The 18890-nt window shown below is 45.1% G+C and overlaps 1 protein-coding gene and 1 long non-coding RNA gene across 4 annotated transcripts in view; one reads left to right on the top strand and one right to left on the bottom strand.

Annotated features, from left to right (window-relative positions):
* The window catches only part of LOC120408065, an 81951-nt gene extending 75487 nt beyond the window's left edge, over positions 1-6464 (bottom strand). For both annotated transcript variants that reach the window (XR_005600399.1, XR_005600400.1), the window contains exon 1: positions 6243-6464. This is a non-coding gene — a long non-coding RNA (uncharacterized LOC120408065). The remainder of the gene's footprint in view (positions 1-6242) is intronic.
* IQGAP2 (IQ motif containing GTPase activating protein 2) overlaps positions 1-18890 on the top strand; it is a 225549-nt gene that overhangs the window by 30222 nt on the left and 176437 nt on the right. The gene's annotated exons all lie outside the window — the stretch shown is intronic.

Genomic DNA, 18890 nt, shown 5'->3' with positions numbered 1-18890 from the left:
CCCTCACCCTCCTTGGTGCATGGGTGATTACTTTTCAGATGAGCTCTTCATGAAACTGTTATTGGAAAAATCCTAGTACCACTTTTATTCTTCATATAGAATTATTTTCATACATGTGTAATTTGTGTGTGCTAGATTGGAGGTTCTGCTTCAGATAAAGGGTTTGATACAAACATACAGGATATAAGAAGTTGTCTAACAATTTAGAAAGAAACTAGATGACATTTGTAGTGTGACTTAAAATTTTTTGTCTTGTGAATAAAACATAGCATACTAGTCAGTACTAACTCCATGCTGAAGTGGAGTTACATTTTACTGTAGTTGGTTGATGGCTTGAATTCTTTTGTGACTTAAGGTGAAACTAGTGTGTGTGTGTTCAGCTGACATACTGGCTATACTGTTACGGTGAATGAAGGTTACATCTAGATAAAATGTAAACAAGTGTGATTCCCTATGGGAAAATCATGAACACTGCTAAAGATAGAAAAATAAAATCCTACTTTTTGTTTTCCTGGTAAGCACGGTAGCACTTACAGTAATTCCAGAGAAAGAAGTAAAGAACACATGGTGAATGAGTTTAAAATAACAAGATCAAATTGCTAGCTTCTTCAGGAAAACAATGTTGATAGAGGGCACATTGACTAAAGAACCAGTACTTAGCCTCTCGAGGCTAAGTACTGGTTAACTTCAGAGGAAACAGATAACAAAGTCTCATTCAGAATTCCTGCTGGAATACACTATGCTATTTTGAATGTCTAGACTCTGCTGTGATGTGTTCATCTGAGACAAATTTTCCACAAAAATTGCTGTCTATGTAAAACCAACATGAACAAAAGTCATTGTAGTTTTTCAAGTGTATGAAACTAGAACACCCTCCAAATTACTGCTAAGCATTTTTCTCACTTGGCCTAAAGTTTGACTGCATTATGGCTGGTACAGATTTCTAGGCTGCCTGGTATAGACGGTAGACTATGAGGGAAAGAATTAAGATAACTAACAGCTGCAGTTCACTTCCTTATCTGTATCCAGCTTATTCAGTGTCAGGTCAGGACTGTAATCAGGGCTGGCCTTAGCATGAGGCGAACTAAGGTGGCTGCCTCAGGTGCTAGACTGGGGGTGGAGGTGCCACTAGGACCCAGGGTGTAGAAAATTTGTGTCTGCTGCTGGTGCATATGTATTCTCTCTGCTCTAGATGCACGAGGATGGTGGAGTGCTGTGCTGGAGGAAGGAAGGCACAAGAGACATAACAGACAGGCAGGAGAAAAGGTGAGGGAATAACAGAAAGCAGCAGGAGCTGCAGGGAGAGAGAGGAGGAGGAGCCTCTTTAGCACCCCCAGGAGCCTGGACTGATTAACACCAGCTTCTCGGGGAGCTTCCTGTTTCCTGCTGCTTCCCTGAACCCACTTGAGGAGAACAGGCAGTCAACTGAAATAGTAGAAGCCAGTTAGGCCCACAAGACACTGATATCTTCCCTCACTCAGGCCCTGCTACCAGCCTGCTTATTTGTCCCCTTCAACTGAGTGTTGAGAGCCACTATAGCTGGCACAGAACAGCAGTCATGAGTGAAAGAAGACAACGTCCCTCTGGGGCAGCATTCAGAAAAAGAAAGGAAGCTTTTCTATTTAAGTAAGAAGGAGCTCTCCTGAGATACATAGACACAAATGTTCACGGTGAGCCTTCTGGCCCCAGTGAGGATGTGAGCGGTGAGGAGATGCCTGATCTTCCAGTTAGAGTGCAGGTGACCTGGCAGCTACTGCAGCATCCATATCTCCATCTTAAATGGATGTAACCATGCACATTCCTGAAGAAAAGTGTAGATCAGCGAAGAGTGTGGTGGAGGCGCAAGAAACAGCTGCTGCTGAGTTTAGTTCCTTAAATCTAGATGATCCAGGACTGTGGACCCACTTGAGCAGTAGCCTGAGGGACTTTCTTGTACTGCATGGGCCACAGCAAGTGAAAAACTTCATATTCCCCAAAGACAATGATAATAGAAGTTTCCATCTGACACATTACTGGCATGAAATCCCCAATGGTGACAAAGAGAGGCCATGGGTTATATACTAAAAAAAACCAGAATCCTGCATACTGTTTTGTTGCAAACTCTTCCAGTCTAATGTTCCAGCCACATTGGGTTCTACAGGAACAAAGGACTGGGAAAATCTGACATGCCATGAGAAGGCAGCAAATCACCAGAGAGCATTCCACAGGTGGAAAGAGCTTGAGATGAGACTAAGGTAAAAGGCCACCATAGATGATCAGCATTGAGAAGATTGTGTCAGAATTTCTTTACTGGCAAAATGTTCTGAAAAGGCTTATTGCCATTGTGAGAATGCTTTCTACCTAAAACCTAGCACTGTGTGGCACTTCAGATCAGCTGTATGTGCCAAACAATGGAAACTTCCTTAAAATTGTGGGGCTGATGGCTGAGTTTAATGCTGTACTCCAGGAGCATCTAAGAGTCACCACCCAAGAAATGTACACACACCACTGTCTTGGAAAAACATATCTCAAAATGAGATCATACAGTTACTGGCAACAAAAGTCAAACAGAAGATTTCAGAGTAGCAGTCGTGTTAATCTGTATCTGCAAAAAGAACAGGAGTACTTGTGGCACCTTAGAGACTAACAAATTTATTTGAGCATAAGCTTTTGTGGGCTACAGCCTACTTCATCAGATGCATAGACTGGAACATACAGCAAGAAGTTATTTATACATACAGAGAACATGAAAAGGTGGAAGTAGCCATACCAACTGTAAGAGGCCAATCAATTGAGATGAGCTATCATCGGGGGGTGGGGGGACTTTTGAAGTGATAATTGAGATGACCCATAGACACTGTGAGGATACTTAACATGGGGAAATAGATTCAATTAGTGCAATGGCCCAACCATTTCCAGTCTCTGTTCAAACCTAAGTTAATTATGTCTAATTTGCATATTAATTCAAGTTCAGCAGTCTCTCTTTGGAGTCATTTTTTGTTGTAAAATTGCCACCTTCAAGTCTGTCACTGAGTGGTTAGAGAGGTTGAAGTGTTCTCCCACTGGTTTTTGAATGTTATGATTCCTGATGTCAGATTTGTGTCCATTTATTCTTTTGCGTAGAGACTGTCTGGTTTGACGAGTGTATATGGTAGAGGGGCATTGCTGGCAGATGATGGCATATATCACGTTGGTAGATGTGCAGGTGAACGAGCCCCTGATGGTGATTTAGGTCCTATGATGGTGTCACTTGAATAGATATGTGAACAGAGTTGGTATCGGGCTTTGTTGCAAGGATAGGTTCCTGGGTTAGTGTTTATGTTGTATGGTGTGCTGTTGCTGGTGAGTATTTGCTTCAGGTTGGGGGGCTGTCTGTAAGCAAGGACTGGTCTGGCCCCCAAGATCTGTGAGAGGTGAGGGATCATCTTTCAGGATAGGTGGTAGATCTTTGATGATGCGCTGGAGAGGTTTTAGTTGGGGGCTGAAGGTGACAGCTAACAGTGTTCTGTTTTCTTTGTTGGGCCTGTCCTGTAATAGGTGACTTCTGGGTTACTCTTGTGGCACTGTCAATCTGTTTTTTCACTTCAGCAGGTGGGTATTGTAATTTTAAGAATGTTTGAGAGAGATCTTGTAGGTGTTTGTCTCTGTCTGAGGGCTTGGAGCAAATGCGGTTGTATCTTAGAGCTTGGCTGTAGACAATGGATTGTGTGGTGTGTTCTGGATGGATGCTGGAGGCATGTAGGTAATTATAACAGTCAGTAGGTTTCCGGTATAGGGTGGTGGTTATGTGACCATCGCTTATTAGTACAGTAGTGTCTAGGACATAGACCGCTTGTGTGGATTGGTCTAGGCTGAGGTTGATGGTGGGATGGAAATTGTTAAAATCATGGTGGAATTCTTCGAGGGCTTCTTTTCCATGGATCCAGATGACGTCATCAATGTAGCGCAGGTAGAGTAGGGGCGTTAGATTGTGGCAGATCTGACGTCAGCAAGATATTACTCTGTTGTTCTGGACCGCACACCTGACATCAGCCATACGGAACAAATTACTTTAATGGTGCGTTTTTTGTAACAACAGAACCTAGTGGAAAATGTCCCTGCAATGGTGACTGTCAGAAAGCATTTTCTATAATTTATTGACATTGATGATACTACAGGAGCTGGTATGACACATGTGCTTCTTAAAAAGCTGGCAGATACGGGAATTGCGATAGCTGACATGAAAGGTCAGGGCTACGATAATGGTGCCAACATGAGAGGAAAAAACAGAGGAGTGCAGACATGGATCCAAGAGTTAAACTTTCAAGCGTGGTTTTTTTTTTTTTTTTTTTTTTTTTTTTGTCCCATGCAGTTCTCATTCATTGAACTCGGTCAGTGGTGCTGCACCAGCTTCTAGTGAGGCCGATGAATTTTTTAATGCAATTCAAAGCCTCTATGTAGTTTTCTCTGCATCAACTCATCGGTGGCAAATTTTGAAGCAACATCTGGGAACATCCCCTCTGACACTGAAACCACTGAGTGCTATCCCATCGCGAGTGGAGGCAATAAAGCCTATCAAACACCAAATTGGGAAGATAGATGATGCCATAGTTGCCATTATGGAGGATAATGCTATGACAGGAACTGTTTGTGGGAGAACAGTGGCAGAGGGAAATGGAATCACCAGAAACATGCATAACTTCAAATTTCTGTGTGGCTTAGTGTTGTGGCATGACATACTGTTTGAATTAAATGTCGTAAGCAAGAGACTTCAAGGTGTTGACTTTGATATATCTGGAGTAATGGAACAACTGGACAAAGCAAAATCTTACCTACAGTCTTACCGGTCAGATGAGGGATTTCAAAATGTTCTGAAGAGTGCACAAGTTGGCAGAGGAACTTCACACTGAAGCTATTTTCCCACCCATTCAAGAATACAAGAGTCACCGAAGAAGACGACATTTTGATTACAAGGCATGGGATAATCCCATAAGAGACCCAAATAACAATTCGAAGTTGAATTCTTTAACCAGGTGCTAGATTGTGGAATACAGTCAAAGAACGTTTCATGCAGCTGAAGGAACAGAGCAGTATATTTGGGATATTGTATGATATTCAAAACTCCTCACTATACCTGAAGACCTACACCAGCAATGCAGGGCACGAGACGGTGTTGACATACCATGCCATGCGTGATATTGATGCGAGTGATTTTAGGTGATGAACTGAAAGCTCTTTCAAGATACGTTTCAGCAGGATCAACTCTAAAGGCTGTTCTGGAATATATGTGCACAAATAAGATGACCACCCTCTTTCCAAATGCTTTTGTTGGTCTGCGCGTACTTCTTACACTTCCTGTAACAGTTGCCAGTGGAGAACACAGCTTCTCCAAGCTGAAGTTAATAATAACACACTTGCACTCCATAGTGACACAGGAGAGGCTGGTCGTCCTTGCAACCATCTCAGTAGAGCATGAGCTGGCCCAGACTGTGGACCTTCAGGAAGCAGTTCAAATCTTTGCAACCAAGAAGGCATGGAAAGGACCACTTTGATTATTCAAATAGATAAAAATGCTAGTGTTTACTATGCAGATGACAAAAGTAACATTTTGCTGTTCAGGCATTTGAAAGTTAAGTGTTACTTAAAATTTTTGAACAAGGCATTTTAAGTTCTTCTTTATTGGGGTAGGTAGCCGAGCAGTACCATGAGAGGAGTAGAACAGGAAGAAGGCAGAATTGAGACCTTTCAAAGTTTTGGCCCAAGCGAGGGGGATGGGGGCATCGTTTGAGCTCCCCGCCTCAGGTGCCAAAATGTTGGCCGGTCCTGACTGTAATTGTGTAATTGGCATAGGTGCCTAGTGATAGTATGATGCAAACACAGCATTAACACCGGGGAACAGTTTGCGGAGAGGAAGTGCGGTTTTAGGGCACAAGTCTTTAGCACATGTACATGTGAGTATCCCAAAATGTGATTTAAGAGCAAGTATCAGTGTGCAATGGCGAAGAGCGGTAACCTTACTGAGGCTTTGCTGAAGATGTTTGCCAAGGCAGTCAGCCACTGCGCCTCTTGCTCTTCATATTAGTGTCTTAAAGTTAAAACAAAATAAATATCCTAGATCTTCTGTGTAGGATTAAGAACTCTACTGAAGATCTCCTGAATGAGAGCCATACTGTCTCTCTTTCTTTGCCTATTTAAAATAATATAATAATAATTAATAAAAATATTAATGCCAGAACACTTTCTAGTATAGGTAAATTTGTTTTAAGGGACATAAAACTACTCACTTTGTGGGGAGGCAGGAAGTCTCAGGTTAAGGGTAGAATCTTCCCCTTCCAAGGGAGGTCTAACATAGTATATAAAAAAATAGAATGTTAAAGGCTCTGGTAATATTTGTGATTCTGTGTTGAATCTCAAAGCCAGCTTGTCTGTAGGGCTAAATATGACTTTTTTAACTTTGTGAGAATTCCAGAATTAGGCCAAGTAAATTGAGACTTGTTCCAGAATCCCAGCACTTTCCTGCCAATGTTGACACTTGACAGACTCCGTAAAATATGAGAGTGTTGACGCTTGGCTCCAGAACCACAGGCTGTGGCCATTGTTGCATCACACTTCTCTGGTATAATAGCCCTAATGTTTATGTATTAGAAGCAATGCTAAATCTCTGAAAATGGTTGTGGTTGAACATGTGGTAGCAGATATACAGCAAGCTGCAAAGTCTGGTTTTATTCTTCTGGTGTGGGAGAAGGATTTTTCTGGGATTTAAAGTACTAGTGCTTACAATAAGATAAAGGAGGGTTTTGGGGGGGGGGAAGGGGAGTGTCTACCCTTTCCTCTGCCCCTCCCCCATGAAAAAGTCCAAGGAAGAGGTGGCTTACAAAACCTCTCTAATTTTACATCCAGATAACTTTTTTTATTTTTTTTTTCAGTTAATAAATACGCACTTAAATTCAGGTGCAACACACAGTCTTTGTTCTCTTTTTGTATAGTGCCTAGCGCAGGGGGTCCAGGGTCATGACTGGGTACTACTGCAGTAAAAATAATAGACTAGACTTCATCTTCTGATCAGAAGAGAAATGTTGTGCTAGTCTTCCAAGAGCTCTCAAGCTGACAGTCAGACATACAGTTACTTGACGAGGGCAACTTATTTCTTTGCATATATATGTATGTGTATTTATTTATTTTTTAGAACAAGATTTGGAAAGAGCAGGCTTAGATATGTTAGTTACTTATTCAAATCACACTTAAAAAAAATTCCAGTGTCTGTCTTTTGGCCTGTATTTTCTCAGCAATGATAAGTTTTGAAAGCTTGCTGTGCGTCAGCTGGTGTAGGGAACTTTTGGGGCATGGATTGGAGCCATTTAAAAAAAACAAAACAAAACAAAACCCCTGCTGGGCTAGCCACTTTTTTATTATCCAGGGACATGTCCTACTTATTTGCCGCTGTGCTCTTTGAGTATAGAATTCTGTAGAAGGCCTACAGGATCAGAGAATGAGAACTTTGGGAGAAAGTAGCTTTTTTTTTTTTTTTTTTTTTTTTTTTGGCAGCAAAATATATACATCAATACAAATCATTTTACAGAAGAGAGTGGTCCAGAACAGCTTCTAATAACTTTTCATGCAAGCTCATGAATTCACTGACATGAATTAAAATAACTTGGTTCTATCTAGGTAATAATTAAACCTAAACCATCCCTGACAGGCTTTCGTCCCAGCTGTCCTTAACCTCCAGTGATGGGGATTCTACAACCTGCCTTGGAGGCCTATTCCAGAATTCAACTACCCTTGTAGCTAGAAAGTTTTTCTTACTATCTAACCTTGATTAAGCCCTTTACTGCTTGTTCTCCCTTCAGTGGACATGGAGAACAAGTGATCACTATCCTCTTTCTATAACGGCCCTTAATATATTTTAAAAAATTGTTCTCTGATCTTTCTTCCCCTCGTACCCCCTAGTCTTTTTTCCTCAAAACTAAACATACCCAGGTTTTTTTAACCTTTCCTCATAGGTCAGATTTTCTAAACCTTTTGTCACTTTTGCTGCTCTTCTCTGGATTCTCTCCAATTTGTCCATACCTTTCCTAAAGTGTGGCATGCAGAATTGGTATCACAGCTGAGGCCTCACCAATGCCAAACCATTACTTCCTGTGTCTTATGTACAACACTCCTGTTAATACACCCAGGAATAATAGTTGCCTTTTTTGCGCAACTGCAGCACACTGATTCATTCTGTTTGTGATCCACTGTAACACCCAGACCCTTTTTGGCAGTACTACTGCCTAGCTAGTTATTCCTCTTTTTTTTTTTTTTTTTTTTAAATTGTGTTTTCCTTCTTAAGTGAAATGCTTTGCACTTGTCTCTACTGAATTTCATCATGTTAACTTTTTTTCAGACAAATTCTCTAATTTTTCAGTCATTTTGAATTCTAGTCTTGTCCTCCAAAGTGCTTGCAGTCCTCCCAGCTTGGTGTTGTGTGTAGATTATAAGCATACTCTCCACTCCACTATCCAAGTTGTAAATGAAAATATTGAATACTTTTTAGAATGCTTGCTCATGTCCATTCCATATTAGGTGTATGTGCTCACCACATGCACCGGTGCCAGAAGTTTTTTTCCTCAGTGGTATTTGTAGAGGATTGGCTCTGCTGCCCCCTGGGCACATGCTGTGGTATACAGGGCGCCAACAGCTCCCTCCACCCTCAGTTCCTTCTTGCCACCAGTGACGGTGCTGGAACGTTTCCTGCTTCCGATACTTTCCCTTTTGTTCACTGTGTTTCACGAACGAGTCTTCCTGTAAAATAGTTGTATATAGTTAGTGTTAGTTCTAGTTAGTTGGTCTCAGACGGGACTCAGCCTAGGGACAGGGAATGCCCCAGTCCCCAGGCTTTAAGCCATGCGATTGTTGAAAGCGGCCTGTGCCCATCAGTGACCCGCACATTAGTTGTTTAAGGTGTCTAGGTGAAGGACACATAAGCAAAAGGTGTCACATCTATAAATCATTCAAACCCCAAACAAAAAAGGAGAGACACATCTGTCTCAGAGCATTCCTGATGGAGTCAGCACTGACCGGAGCAGAGGTCTGACTTGGCCCCAATCCACCGGCCAAGAAGCCCAAGAGGACCATGAGGGGAAGATCTCCCACTCTCTGTAAGGGAAAGGAGAGGGCCAGAGGAGAGACAAGACCCATGCTGGATGGCTCAACACTCTGTAAGGGAGTCGGGCCCCAGCTCAAATCTAGCAGACTAACTCCTCCCATACTATGCCCGCCACACAGGACAGCCGTGAGGGCTTCCAATGACTAGAAGTCCCGTCGATACCTAAGGCCCTGTAGGCAGCACAGGAGATCCTGACACTACCAGTGCCGCCCATACTGGCTCCGGCGGAACCCAAGTCCAGGAGTAAACCCACCTTGGGACTGTAACGCATGTCCCCGCCTCAGTGGTGGTACTCCCCATCACGGGGGACATCCCGCCAGTGCTTGCCTGCATGGAGCCACCCTGCCTCAGAAGTAGGGAGGCAGGCTCAGAGAAGCCTTCTTCAGTCTCTGAACCCTGGGCAACAACAGCTGGATTCGAGGCACGGCTTGCCGGGTAAACTGGTGCAGATCTGTGGAGGCACGAGCCCCCGGCATGACTGCAGAGACCGACCCTTCGTGTGTCCATTGGTCATGGGATCGGTGCCGAGGCAATCAGTTGAATGAAGTCACCACTGGCACCTGTGGCCGAGACATAAGTCCCCACGGTTGGGGAGTTCCTCCCAATGACTGGCCCACTCAAGCTCCTGGTCCCGCTCTAGGTCCCAGTACTGGTAGAGCAGTGTGAGGCGTAGATCGCTGGTCTACTGACACCAATCCGCCAAATCCCAAAGATCCCAGAGGTCCTGCACGAGGGACTTGTCTCGATCAGACAGGTTGACATCAAGGCATGGCGGCTGGCACCACACAGAGGAGGTCTGCGGGTACAACTGGTAATGGTCACTCTGCAGCGACCACTCCATTTACAACTCTGGCTGAGTAGGAGTCCTTGTCAGCGGGACAAACCCTGGCACTGGCGGTACCATTGACATTGGTACCACAACCGACCTCCCTGGCCAATGGCTGATGGTGTGGTACCCCTGGAACCTTTAGGGGTTTACCCAGCCTTTGCAGGTTGCCCGGTCAGTGGTGGGGACCTCAGATAGGCCATCAGCCACAGCATCCCACCCTTCTCTGGAGGTGGAGGAGGCCCCACAGGGGAAGATACTCCCACCCCAGGCCCATGAGGACCCAGGGGAGCAGTCAGCTGGATCACCAGGGGATGTGGTAGATCCCTTGGCATTGGCTCCGTCCTCATTGTCACCAGACGAAGCTATTATGGGTCCCCCTCACCTGGTTCCACAAGATGGTGTCAAGGCTCATTAAGAGCTTTTGAAGAGGGTCGCCTCTAACCTGGGGCTCCAGGTAGGGGCACTTGAGGAGCCATTGGACTTGCTGTTTGATGTTCTTTGCTCCACAGTGCCTGGCAGGGTGGCTTTACCCCTATATGAGGGGGTATCGAAAATTATTAATGCCCTATGGCAAACCCTCTCTTCCCTGCCACCCATTTCAAAAAGGGCTGAGCACAAATACTGTCTCAGCTAAAGGCCATGAGTATCTTTATAATCACCTGGCCCCAATCTCCCTCATAGCTGAGACTGTTAATCAGAGGGAGAGGCAGGGTCAACCCAGGGCTACACCTGAGAATAAAGACTCAGAGACTGGATCTGTTTGGGTGAAAATTTATTAATCTTCCAGCCTTCAGTTGAGAGTGGCCAATCACCAAGCCCTCGTTGGCTGCTACGACTACATGTGGCAGACTATGGCCAAATTTGAGGTCTCGCTGCCCGAAGGGTCCAGTAAGGAATTCTGGGCAATCCTCGAAGAGGGCACGGCAGCGGCCAGAGTGGCCCTCCAAGCAGCTTTGGACACGGCAGACTCTGCAGCTCCCATCATGGCCTCGGCCATTTCCATGAGGAGCAGCTAGGATGTCCTCCGCTTGGGTCTGTCGACTGAGGCTCAGCAGTCAATGCAGGACCTCCCCTTCAATGGCCAGGCCCCGTTTGCAGAACAGATGGACAGTAAGCTGCATGGACTGAGACTCTTGCATTGCCCTGAAAATTTTAGGGTGGTACGTCCCAGATCCAGCCCATAAGCAGTTCAAACTGCAGCCATCTCCGGGTCAAGGGAGCCAATCCTGGCAGGAGCCGCAACATAAAAAGAGTAGGGGCTACAAGCGCCGCCCAAGCCACCCACTTTCACCCTCTGCCCGATTGGGCTTGACCTGCAATAAGCAGAGGGGTAAGTGAGCGTTTTGAGGGTGCGCTCAAGGGTGACCTACTAGACTATACCACAGATCCATCTTTCCTGTTTTCCAACCACCTTTCTCTTTTTTTCCTCCCTGCATGGGCCACTATCTCTTCGGATCGCTGGATCCTCAATACTGTGGCATGGAGTTACACCTTCCAGTTCCTTTCTACCCTCCTCTCATCCCCCTTCTTGTTCCTCTTCAGGGACCTTGTAACATGTCATTCCATATTCTTCATGAAAATTTGCTTATGATATGAATGACATAACTGAGAGATACTTTATGCAAGATGGCTCATTTGAAATAATTAGGAAGGTTGTGATATAATGAAGGCGATTATCCAATTTGTATGGCTGTATCATTTTTGTATCTGTATTTTAACTATGCTACTTTGTGTGACGCCCACTGCTAACACTTCAGGTTCAACAATGGAAAAGCCAGACAGGGCGGATGGCCCATCAGCGAGGATAATGGACTGTGAAAAGCTTGGCCTTCCTGTGGACACTCCATACTGCAACTGACTCATGGATGCTGTGAGCCTACAGAGTCAGGTGGTCTTGTCACCTGATACTAAAACGTTACCTGGGACTTCTCGTAACTTTTTCTACTGGAAGGGAAGGGGGGGGTCAAGGTTGGGAAACAAAAGGATTCCAGCCTTATGTAAATCCTATTTAAGGGTGGGGAGAGAGGCAAACAGGATGACTCCTCTCCATGGCCAGTCTGCCCAAGAAAGACTGGAATCCCCTCTTGCTTTCAGACTGAGACCGGGGTCCAGTCTGAAAAGGAATATAATTGGAACTCTGAACCACAGAAACTTTGCAAACTGCTGGCAACAATATCTAGGGTAAGAAATATGATTTGTAACCAATTTCTTTAGTGAAACTAGCCTAGTTTGCGTGTTTGGTTTCATTTGTTTAGTAATCTGATTTGTTCCGTTTGTTACCCCTTTTACCACTTAAAATCTGCCTTTTTTATAATTAATAAAATGTGTTTAGTTTATTATTAAACCCAATTTCTATAATTTCTAACTCAGGGAAGAGGGGAGAGTAGTGTGCACACCTCTCTCCACATTGAGGGAGGGGGCAAATTTCATAATATATCTTTGGGTCTGCACTCTAAGGGAGGTGGACATCTGAGTGCTGGAGCAAGTCCCTTGAACTGAGTCTTCCCAGCAGATATTCAACTGGGTGTGGCCGTGTGTGTGTGTGTTTAGAGAAGGCTTTAATAGCCTGCCTCAGCAGGACAGGTTAAAGGGGGCCCATGCTACAGAACAGGTAGACTCAGTGGTATCTCAGCGCATCAGGTGGCTTCCCAAGGGGTCCAGCCCGTCACAGACCCCTCTCATGAGAATCTCTTTGCACAGGAGGTAGAAAGGTTGCTGCAGCTGGGTGCGGTGAAAAAGGTTCCTTGTGAGTTCAGGAACAAGGGGTTCTATTCCCGGTACTTTTTAATCCCAAAGGCCAAGGGTGGTCTATAGCCCATCCTGGATCTGTGAGACCTCAACAAATACCTAAAGAAGTTGGTCTCCCTGGCCTCCATTATCCTCTTCCTGGATCCGAGAGACTGGTATGTTGCCCTTGACTTGAAGGACTTTTATTTCCACATAGTGATCTTTCAAGGTCATAGACGCTTCCTACATTTCACAGTGGGTCCCGACCACTTTAAGTTCACAGTCCTCCCATTCGGCCTCACGACAGCACCGAGGGTGTTCACCAAGTGTATATTGGTAGTAGCTGCTTACCTCAGATGTCCCGGTATCCAAATCTACCTGTACCTGGTTCATCAAAGGCCGCTCCAGGTCCCAAGTTCAGAGGGATGTCGCGGTGCTGCAGTCCCATGTGCTGATCCCTGGGCCTGCTGGTAAACGACAAAGTGGACGTTAGTTCCGGTGCAGAGGATAGAGTTCATCGAAGCAGTGCTTGTCTCCTCTTGCTCCAGAGTGGTTTCTACCACAGGAGAGGTTCCAGATAAGTCTCCGTGTACCTCCTGACCATGGCCAGGGATTGCCTGCACCTGCTGGGCCTCATGGCAGCATGTACATATGTTGTCCGCCATGCCAGGTTCAGGATGCGGCCCTTACAGCAGTGGCTGGCAATGGTCTATCACAGTCCAGAGATCACCTGGAAAAGGTGGTTACCATCCCGCTGATGATACTTACCTCGCTACAATGGTGGACCGACCTCAGAGCAATTGTGACATCGGAAGCCTTGGACCTCGGCTTGGGGATGCATCTTGGCGGCCTCCAGACCCAGGGCATGTGGTCCCTTGAGGAGATGACGTTGCACATAAATGTCAAGGAGCTCAGAGTGGTATGCTTGCCTGCGGAGTCTTTGTACTGCAACTGGCAGGCAAGGTGGTGAGAGTGACTGACAATACTGCCTCAATGTTCTACATCAACAGGTGAGGGGGGCCATACTCGTTGGCCCTCTGCCAAGAGGCAGTCCGACTGTGGGATTTCTACATCGACCACATGATCCACCTGGAGGCCTGTCACCTCCCTGGCATCAGGAACACTATGGCAGATCTCCTCAGCAGATCCTTTTCCTCTCACCACAAGTGGCTGCTACATCCAGAGGTAGCCTGGCCCCTCTTCCAGAGGTGGAGAACTCCCCAAGTGGACCTGGTCACCACTAGACAGAAGAGGAAATATCATTGCTTCTGTTCCCTATGAGGTCTGGGCAAAGACTCTCTTTCTGACACTTTTTTTTTCCCCTGTCATGGTTGGGGGGCTGATGTATGTGTTCCCACTGATCCCACTCATCAGCAGAGTTCTGTCAAAGGTCAAAAGTGACAAAGCCCAAGTCGTCATGGTCACCCTGGCGTGGCTGTGCCAAAATTGTTTCAGCACACTGATGGACCTGGCTGTGGCTGCTCCCTGGCCCCTTTCCAACCAACTGGTTCTGCCCTCACAGGATCAAGGGGGTCGTCTCCTACACCCCAATCTCACCCCCTCCAGCTCATGGTGTGGATGTTGCATGGTTGAATTTGGAGGAGCAGGCCTGCTCTAATGAGATCCAGCAAATCCTATTGGAAAGCAGGAAGCCTTCCACTAGAGCAACCTACCTGGCCAAATGGACAAGGTTCTCCCACTGGGCCTCTGAGCGTAGCGTCTCTCCAACATGCTCCTCTTTACAGTCTTGCTTTTGATTACCTGCTCCATCTTAAGAACCAGGGGTTGGCCCCCTCTCTCTTCCATCAAAGTACACCTTGCAGCTATCTCCACTTTCCACCTGCTGATCCAAGGTCAGACAGTGTTTTCACATGACATGTCGGTCCAATTCCTGAGAGACCTTGAGAGGCTCAGCCCGCTGGCCTGGGCTCCTGTCCCACAGTGGGACCTTAACTTGGTTCTTTCTAGGCTCATGGGCCCACCCTTTGAGCCTATGGGCTCCTGCTCCCTCTCCCACCTGTCACAGAAGGTCACATTCCTTGTGGCAATAGCTTCAACGCTCATCTCGTGGATGTTTAAAGTCCTGACATCGGAGCCACCGTATACGGTGTTCTAAAAGGACGAAGTTCAACTATTACCCCATCCAGCTTTTCTGCCAAAGGTGGTGTCTTCCTTCCATGTTAACCAGGACATCATCTTCCCTGTGTTTTGTCCCAAGCTGCACACCACTGATGAGAGGAGGCTGGATGTCAGATGCACCCTGGCATTTTACCTGGAGCTTACCAAGCCCTTCCCAGATCTTCACCATGACTGTAGACGGGATAAAGGGCCTTCTGGTGTCCTCGCAGAGGATTTCCAATTGGATCACCTCCTGCATCCAGACCCATTACAAGCTGGTGCAGGTCCCGCTGATCGTGAGGGCCCACTCAACTACAGCTCAGGTGTCCTTGGCAGCCTTCCTGGTGCACATCCCTATCCAGGACATTTGCAGAGCCACAATGTGGTCTTCAGTTCACATGTGCACGGTGCTTTCACTCAGCATGCCAGAGACGATGCTGGGTTCGACAGAACTGTGTTGCAATATGCATGTCTGAACTCCTACCCACCTCCAAGGGTACTGCTTGGGAGTCACCTAATATAGAATGGACATGAGCAAGCACTCAAAGAAGAAAAGACAGTTAGTTAGCTTTTCCGTAACTGGTGTTCAAGATGTGTTGCTCATGTCCATTCCATAACCCACCATCCCTCCCCAGTGTCGGAGTTTCCAGCAAGAAGGAACGGAGGGTGGGGGAAGCCAGTGATGCACCTTATACTGCAGATTGTATGTGCTGCTCCAGGGGGTGCCAGATCCAGTCCCCTACGGATACTGCTGAGGGAAAAACTTCCAGCACCGGTGCATGTGGTGAGCGCACACACCTAATATGGAATGGACATGAGCAACATAACTCGAACACCAGTTATGGGAAAGGTGACTGACTTCTGCAGGGCCCCACTAAATATCCACCCTCAATTTGACAGTGAACCATTGATTACTAGTCTTTGAAAGACTGTACTCAATCAGTTTTGCACCCACCTTATAATTTCCTCTAGATCACATTTCCGTAGCTTGCTTTATGTGAATGTAATGTGGGACTGTCTTAGTAAAATCAAGATGTATATCTCTATTTATAGATATCTATATATAATGTCTGTTGCTTCCCCCCTCTACTTGGCCGGTAACCATGTCAAAGAGAAATGTAGGTTGGTTTGGCATGATTTATTTTTGACAAATCCATGCTGGCTAGTCCTTATAACCCTGTACTCCTTTAGTTGCTTACAAATTAATTGTCTAATAGCTTGTTCCAGTATATATCCAGGTATCGAAGTTGGGCTGAGTTGTGTATAATTCCCCAGATCCTCTGTTCCCCTTTTTAAAGATAGGTACTATGTTTGTTCTTTTCTAGTCTCCTGGGACCTCACCCATCCTCTGAGTTCTCAAAGATAATTGCTAACTGTTCCAAGATTGCTTCAGCTAGTTCCTGAGGTATACTAGGATGAATTTCTTCAGAGCCTGCCAAGTTGAATACATCCATCTATTTCAAAATATTCTTTAACTTGTTCTTTCCCTATTTTGGCTTTTGTGTTCCTCCCTCTTTGTTGATATTAATTGTATTGAGTACCTGGTCATCATTAACCTATTTTAGTGAAAATTGTAGCAACATAGGCATTAAACACCTCAGCCTTGTTAATGTCCTCCGTTATTAGCTCACCTTCCCCACTAAGTAGAGGACCAACACTTTCCTTCATCTTTCTGTTGCTCCTATTGTATTTAAATAACCTCTTCATATTGCCTTTAATGTTCATTGTTAGGTTTAACTTCTTTTATACCTTTTTGGGGGCGGGGGTTGGTCTTTCCATGTTTGTGCTATTCTTTTGTACTTCTCCTTACCCATTTCTTCATGTTTCTCCTTTTTTTTCATAGGATTTTGTTTTTTAAATTTTCAGGTAATTAAAGAGCTCCTGCTGGAGCTATATTGGCCTCTTAATATTCTTCCTATATTTCCTTCACATTGGATAGTTTGTTGTTGTGCCTTTTTAATATTGTCTCCTTGAGAAACTGCCATCTCTCCTAGTTCGGATTATCCTTTACTGCTTTGATTTTCTTTCCAAGGGACCATACCTACCTGTTTTCTGGGTTTGTTAGTCTGCATTTTTGAAGTCCATTTTCCTTATTCTGTTGCCATCACTCCTTCCTTTCCTTAGAATCATGACATCATTTCATGATCCCTTTCACCCAAATTGCCTTCCACTTTCAGATTCACAACCAGTTCCTCCCTGTTAAGCAGAATCAAGTTTAAAATGGCTGTCCTCCTAGTTACTCCCTCCACTTTCTGAAACAAATTGTCCCCAAAACATTCCAAGAATTATTGGAAATGTTGTGCTCTGCTATATTACTTTTCCAACTGATGTCTGGGTAGTTTAAGTCCCTCATTGCTACCAGTTCTCATGGTTTGGATAGTTGTGTGTTCTAGAAATGCCTCATCCACCGCCTCTTCCTGATTTGGTGGATGTCACCCCTATTTTTTTCCCCTTCTGTGTTCATCCAAAAACTATCAACTGGTCTGCCTCTCACCACCTTCTAGGTCGCAAAATGAGTGTATATATAGTCTTGATGTACATAGTGCAATATCTTCTTCCTTTCTCCCCTGTGACAATGCGGTTCTGGCGGGACCCAACTGAGGGTGCCAGTTCAGGGCTAATTGCTTAAACAGGGCAGCTACAGCCCAAGGCTGGGATTTTTCCACCTCTAAGGCAAACCAAACCAGCCAGACAAAGAGGACTTTGGTTTCACCCCACTGGCTAACCACAAGTCACACAAGCAATTTCCTTAGACACTCTAGTCTCCCAGTATCACCACCAGTGCCACTCGTCCTGGGGATGAATGTTTATGAAAACCAACACCCCAATAAAAGAAAAAGGTTCTCTCAATCCCAACGAATCAAGCCCCAGACCCAGGTCAATATACAAATCAGATCTTACCCACAAATCACGCTGTTGCCAATCCTTTAGAACCTAAAATCTAAAGGTTTATTCATAAAAGGAAAAAGATAGAGATGAGAGCTAGAATTGGTTAAATGAAATCAATTACATACAGTAATGGCAAAGTTCATAGTTCAGGTTTGTAGCAGTGATGGAGTAAACTGCAGGTTCAAGTCAAGTCTCTAGAGTACATCCCCCGCTGGGATGGGTAAGTCAGTCCTTTGTGTAGAGCTTCAGTTTGTAGCAAAGTCCCTCCAGAGGTAAGAAGCAGGATTGAAGACCAGATGGAGATGAGGCATCAGCCTTTTATAGTATTTTCCAGGTGTAAGAACCTCTTTGTCCTTACTGTGGAAAATTACAGCAAAATGGAGTCTGGAGTCACATGGGCAAGTCCCTGCATACTTTGCTGAGCTACAAGGCATATCTGCCTTCTCTCAATGGGTCAGTTGTGTAGCTGATGGTCCATAATGGGCCATCAAGCAGGCTAGGCAAAGCTAACACCAACTTGTCTGGGAGGTTTCCCAGAAGCATAGCATAAGTTTGAAATACAGACAGGATAGAGCCAATATTCATAACTTCAACTAAAAAATGATACATACATATAGACAGCATAATCATAACCAGCAACTCATAACCTGGTCTTATACACCTTATATGACCCCCTTTACATAAGATTTGGTGCCACTACAGGACCTTGATTGCAACCATGTTCTATATGGTCCCAGATTATATCAATAACGTCACACACCCCAATCCCTGTTCTTCTTGAACAAGCTATACCCCTCTATACAAATAATCCAGTCTGAGATTTATCTCCCCATATCTCAGTGCCAATTAAGTCATAATTTAGTTTAGTACCAATACTCCCAGATTTTCCTGTTTATTCCCCATATTAGTTATGTTGATAACAGCTTGCGCTTGTTGTGAGAAAAAAATCATAAACCGACACCTCTCTATGTAGAATTCATTGACCTACAAAATGGCTTCAACATGGTTAGCAGGAATGGCATCTGTAAGATCCTGTTGAGAATTGGCTGTCCACAAAAGGTGCCACTGGACTCATTGTTGTCCACAAAAGATGCTCTCCCTAATCAAGGAGTTCCACAAGCAGTGGATCCAGTATGAAAATGAAACATCACCCGAGGTTCGTATTGATACTGGTATGAAGGAACGCTGCATATTTGCGCCCACCAGCTTTCATAATTTCCA

This window comes from Mauremys reevesii, linkage group 6, assembly GCF_016161935.1.
Source record: "Mauremys reevesii isolate NIE-2019 linkage group 6, ASM1616193v1, whole genome shotgun sequence".
In the NCBI taxonomy this organism is placed as follows: domain Eukaryota; kingdom Metazoa; phylum Chordata; order Testudines; family Geoemydidae; genus Mauremys; species Mauremys reevesii.
The sequence above is the reverse complement of the archived record's forward strand: the minus strand, read 5'-3'. Positions and strand labels throughout refer to the sequence as shown.